General features: G+C 38.8%; 1 pseudogene; it reads right to left on the bottom strand.

Annotated features, from left to right (window-relative positions):
* Nucleotides 1-5,437: 5,437 nt before the first annotated feature.
* On the bottom strand, nucleotides 5,438-5,927 carry LOC112628375 (annotated as a pseudogene).
* Between the last annotated feature and the right edge of the window lie 215 nt (nucleotides 5,928-6,142).

Below are 6,142 nucleotides of genomic sequence, written 5' to 3'. Positions count from 1 at the left end.
CAGTGTTGAGTTAAAAGGGAGAGTTGAGTCAATTTTCCAGATATTCCAAGTCAAAATACAAACTTGAAAAATGGAAGATATTTTTGAGATGGGGAAAAGGTTGTATAATTAGGTTTCATTCATTTATCTGGCATTTACCTAGTGGCTACTCTATGGCAGGAAGGATGCGAGATGCCAGAGATGGAGAGATATAGACCCATGACACTTTCCCTCAAGAGCAAGTAAAAGCTAGTGAAGAGGAAACAAACAGTGCGGTTTAAATTCCATTGCAGAGGTATTGAGAGGATGCATTGAGAGCAGGCTAGAAGAATGATTACCATGGGAAAATCTGAGAAACATTTTAAAGGGGATGAAGAATAGGAAATTATCATAAGACATACTGGGAGAGATATGCTCATGTCAATTGGAAGAGCACACATAAAAACATGAAGATGGAAATAACGGTAAGAAATTTGTGGAATACTGAGTATATCAATAGGGTAGGAGATGAGAGGACAGAGACCAGATCACAAAAGTCTGTTCTTTCTGGATTTGGAGCCCTATCTTGAAGATTTTAGGGATCTTTAGAATATGTTTGAGCAGCAAAAGTATATCGTCAGGTTTCCATTTTGTAAAAAGCACTCTGATTTTCAATGGCTTAATTGGAAGGAGCTGTGATTAGAGGCAATAAATTTACTTTAAGGAAACGAAGAGGCACTGGCAGTGGGGTGGCAGAGGAGAAATAAATTGGCAAAAATATTTAGACTATGGAATCTACCAGACTCAGAGTTATCCTGGTTTTTCATACTGATTAAGTTTACCACATAATGTTTGACCTTGCCTTTGTTTGCTGTGTCAACACAAATCCACAGGCCTGTTTAATAAAAGCAAATAGGAGGTAGAGTGGGGAAATGGACATTGCTTTTTATGAACTCAACAAATCTTGCCAAATTGAAGAAGAATTGCAGAATGTGTAATCGGTAGTGTATTTTAATTCATATGAGACAGAACTCAGAGTTTATATTTTTCCAGTTCTCTTGTGGCAAATTAAGGACGAAAGCATCAGAATCTCTTCTAAATCATTATTCATTTTGATGGCTTTAAAATTCTTTTAAACATTCTCAATGTTTATTTTCAGCTTACCTTAGCAAGAAGCTCTGCTTGGGGGTTCAATCTTAATGAAGTAGGAAACTGAATAATCATCAATGTTCATAAGGATATGGACTCACTTTCTGTAATTGAGATCCAACATAATAATGATTATTTACAGTCTAGGCATAAGAAGTCCAATGCTGGTTTAAAGACTTCACTGTATTAGAGATACAGTCTCCTCTCCCTTTGCTTTGTCAGCCATAGGGTACTGTTCATTCAGCATGGTCCAAAGTGGCTCATGGCATATCCTCATCCCAACCACTGTGAAGTGCTACACTTTCCTTCCTTGAAGGACACACATACTTTTCACATCCATCCAAATATCCTTTTGGCCAGAACATGGCCACAGGCCACACTAAGATGCTAGGGATGCTGAGAATATTTTTTTTTTCTGAGTGTTCCTGGGCCCTGCTAAAAATTATATGACTTTATAAGAAGAAGAAAATGGATACTGGGGAACAACCAGTAGTTTCTGACACAGTACCCCTTATGATACTTTGGAGGTGGTCATTCAAGCTGGGCTGTGCCATATCAGGCTGCCTTCTCTTTTGCATTGGCTTTCATGAGCAATCAGTTCTTTTACAAAGCACATGAATATTTATTGATTATTCCTGTCATTCATTTATTTCACTTATTTAACAACCATTTGGTGAGCACTGACCTTGCAAGTTATGTCTCAGTAGTGAGAGATGGAAAATTAAATAAAGCTCAGTCTTTTCCCCCATAGAGTTGACAGTTCAAAGATGGTGACAGAGAGAGTAAATGAGTAGTTACCATAGGCCATGGTCAGTGACGTTCTGTATAGCAGACACTGTCCTCAGAGTCCGCCGTGTACCCGGGGCCCTAGAAAAATTTGGTGAGATGCTGATTTCTGTGTTCTCACTTCCACAGAGAGTAATGTTTACCTCCCCTTCCTTTTCCTTTGGGATTAGGTCTGGGTATCTAATCTTCTTTGCTTTGGGCCATTTTAAATGGCCCTTTCCCTTCATGCAGAAAACAGAGGAGTCTGGCACTTCACAGAGGATTTCTTTAGGGTTCTAGCCTGATTAACTGAGATTGAGCCCTGCCTTCCCTGTGGGAGCAAGAATGGACTGGGTACTTTGAGTGGAGAAGCTGACCCATGAGAAAGAAGGAGAGCTTCAGGCAGAACTGCTGGAATGGGGAGACTGTTGGGGGTGGAGAGTGAGTGGGTGACTGAGACTTACATCCCACTTTCATTCCAGAACCTTAAGGGTCCCTGCCTAGAGACTGCATGACTCTCTCTTATCCAATGCTTTTAAAATCCGATTTTACCTCCTATCACTTTTCCCCTCTTTCACTCCCTTCAGCCACACCAGCCTCCCAAGTACTTGACAGTCAGGCTTGCTCCCTCTTTATAGCCTTCAAGCTCTATGCTTCTTCTGTACAGGCTGCTCTTCCCCTAGAGCCACATGGCTAATTCCCTGACTTCCTTCAGTCTTATTTACCTGCTACGTGAGGCCTTCCCTGGTCATTCATTCTAAAATGTCAACCTCTCACTCTGATTCTGTGTGTCTTCCCTGCTTCACTACTTCCCCTTAGCATTGATTATTCTTTACTTAATTTCTAGAGGTGCAAGGTTGGGGTGGGGGGAACAGAGGGAAATAGAGAATAAAGACAATCTCTATGGGAGAAGAGATTTTTGTCTGTTTTATTAAATACTCATCTCCAAGATGGTGCCTAGCACATCGTATGTGCTCCGTAAATATCCATTAAATGAATGAATAATGACAAATCTCCTCAGCCCAACCTAGACAAATAAGGAGTAGAGTCTCCTTCATCTAAATTGACTATTGTCATTATTGACATGGACAATTGGAATCTCAGTAGAAACCCTGGACTTCAGAATAAAAACCTTCCCTTCAAGCTTTCTGGCAGGAATTAAGTATCTTGTAACTGAGCAACAGGAAGCATAGAGTCACACAAAGTTTGATTTATTTTTTTAATAGAGAAGATGTGTCATTTCTTGCACCTGAGTGTTTTGAGCAAATCCTTATTATTATCTTCAGTAGGCGCAGTGTCCATCCTGGTCTCATCCTACTATTTCATGCCCAATGTTCGTATATTCTGGATTTTTGGCTTGAAAGTGCATTAAGGACTTGCCATGTTTGGCTTGAAAATGCATTAAGGACTGCTATTGCTACCAGTGGCCCATGGTAAGTGCATAGGACTAGCACAGGGAGCAAAGGGTCAACATTCTAATACTAGCCATTACTTAGAGGATAGAGAACTGCAAATGAGTATGCCATGTATGTGTGTGTCTCAGTGTATCTCAGCCCATTCATGCTGCTAAAACAAAACACTAAGAGTGGATAATTTGTTAGCAATATAAATTTATTTATCACAGTTCTGGAGGCTGGGAAGTCCAAGATCAAGCTGCCAGTAGATTCGGTGTCTGGTGAAGGCTGCTCTCTGCTTCTGGATGGCTCCTCTTGCTGCATCCTTATATGGTGGAAGGTGTGGGTAAAGGAGCAGGGTGGGGAGTGCGCTCTTCAACCTCTGTTATAAGAGCACTAATCCATATAGGAGGACGAAGCCATCATGACTCTATCACTTCCCCAAAGGCCCCATCTCTTCATACTATCACATTGGATATCAGGTTCCAACACAGGAATTTTGGAGGGACAGATACATCCACCAATGATAGCAATGTGTATGTGATTTAAGAAATATAAATTGCACATGTGTACCACTGGCCAGTGAATTTGGTAACTCTGTTATTGCCTGTGTCAAAACTTACATTTCCATTTTTTCTGCTTTGAAACATGGAAGTTTCTTCTTGTATCACTGCATAATTTTGATGAAGGGACTCGAAACAGGCCTCTTTTCTCTGAATTAGACTTCTCTATACAATTAGTTTTCCCCCTTTGCTCAGTACTCCCTATAGTCACACCAAATTGTCATCTAATGAAAGTTATATTGCCTAGTATTTTTCCCCTACCTATTTCCTAGGAGATTCAGCAGAAATTGAAAGAATTAGCCCAGGTTAAGATGACAAAAATGATTATTCTTTGGTTAAAAGAAGCAAAGCTTACATCCAGGGACTCATTCAAGTTCATTTAATTTTACACAGAAGAGTTTACAAAAAGTGGTTAACTGAAAAATATGTAAAATGAAATATTAAAACACTGAATAAGTTAAAGAATCAGAAATGACCATTCATTGAATGCCTATAGGAAGCCATTTAGCAATTTACTAAATAACTGAAGAGATTGATATTAAGATTTAAGATTATTGTGTTTCTCATTTTACAGGGAAAGAAAACAGGTTTCGGGATGTTAGTAAGAGCCAAGGATGCATTGCTAGTAAGTGGTTAAGGCTGGATTTGTATCTAGGTATGTTTGATTCTGACTGAACTTTCCACCCTACCTTGCTGGTTTCCAAATGTCTTTGAGTTCAGAAAGTTCTTAATGTTTTAGTTCTGTACCTTCGGAAGTCAAAGTTCCATATTTTATGTCTCAATAATCTCATATTTTCTCTTTTGCTAGAAATAATTTCTTTGATTGGTCTGGTACTTGGTCTGTGTGAATTGCTTTATTTGTTTTTTCAAAGCTGTGCAGGGATTTAAGTTCCTTGCTATTCAAAATATAGATGAATTACTTCATTTTTGAAATTTCTACACCGAAGTAAGTTTCAATAGCAAAACATGTTGTTATGGGCTCAGTCTCTGAATCTTAAGCTCAACTTCTCTACTTATACAGTAGATGAAAGTGGTCATATTATTTAACTACACTGTGCCTCAGTATCTTTATCCGTAAAATGGGGATGATACAGCAATATAAGAACTAAATGAGTTAATATGTGTAATACAATTAAAATACTTTGAGCCAATGCTGACACATAACAATCACCAATGAAATTGTCATTTATTTACCCAAACACAACAATCTTAAATATATTTCTAAAAATTTTCTACAGCACAAGATATGAAAGTTTCATAAAGGTTATTTCCCTCGATGTCTTCCTGTTAACCATCTCCTAAAATCAGGACTTTGGAAGCATAGAACGATGGGCTGCACAAACTTGAAGTTATGACTTTTCACTGGAGAACAATCCACCTGAAAGCAGGGCTATGTACCTCTTTCATTTTTACGTATTTTGTGTATTTTTAAAGCCAGATATATTTTTAAAAGATCATACTTACGATAAGTAAATTATGTAGTGAAGAAAGATCAAAATAAAGTTGATGAGTAAGAAGGCACACTTATTCAAGAGTGGAAAGAATAAAACAGTTCTTTTTCTTTTGTTTTTAATGTAAGAGGAAAGGGAAACAGACACATTAAAATTGTTATTTCAGGTAAAGTTTTCTCTCAGTCGAAGTAGTTAACATTGGCTTTTTTTCTCCTTTGTCCAAAGCAGTCTTTTCTTTCATGGGCTTCTGAGATATGGCCATGTAGAGGTGATATCTCAGGGCTACGGTGAGTGCTGAGATGGTCAGGATCACCCAATTGGTCCACTAACTAGCGTGAGAATCAACAGTAGTAAAAAGAATTTCTGAAAGATTTGTGATTGATCTGTCATCTGGATAAAGCCCCCCAATGATACATGCTTTACACAATTCTCTAGCATCTGTAGAGTGCATGATATCATGAGTTTTCAGGAGCATCACCTACAGCTTGTTCCCTGAAGACTTCTTCCCCACAGAAATGCTCATGAAGAAGTCTGGTCATATCACATACCTTGTGGTGCAAGATCACCCTGGTGCTTTTGCTGTGATTGTGCTTCTTAATCTCTCCCAGGGTGTAGTATTTTATGCCCTTGTCTGACTGCTCAGCCATCTCAGCGCGAAGCAAGCCAGGTCCTGCACACACACACATGCTGAATGGAACAGAACATGCATCTCAGCCAGCTCTGCCGGAAGCATGTCCTGTGTGTCCGGCCCAGCGTGCAGGTCTTTTATTTTTAAATTCATTTATTCATATTGAAAAAGCAAACACAAAATTAATTGATCATCATTGGAGGATGTTACTATACTGAGTCAATAGTTTGAAAA

Source organism: Theropithecus gelada, chromosome 7b, assembly GCF_003255815.1.
Source record: "Theropithecus gelada isolate Dixy chromosome 7b, Tgel_1.0, whole genome shotgun sequence".
In the NCBI taxonomy this organism is placed as follows: domain Eukaryota; kingdom Metazoa; phylum Chordata; class Mammalia; order Primates; family Cercopithecidae; genus Theropithecus; species Theropithecus gelada.
Note: the sequence above shows the minus strand (reverse complement) of the source record. Positions and strands in the feature narration are given on the sequence as shown.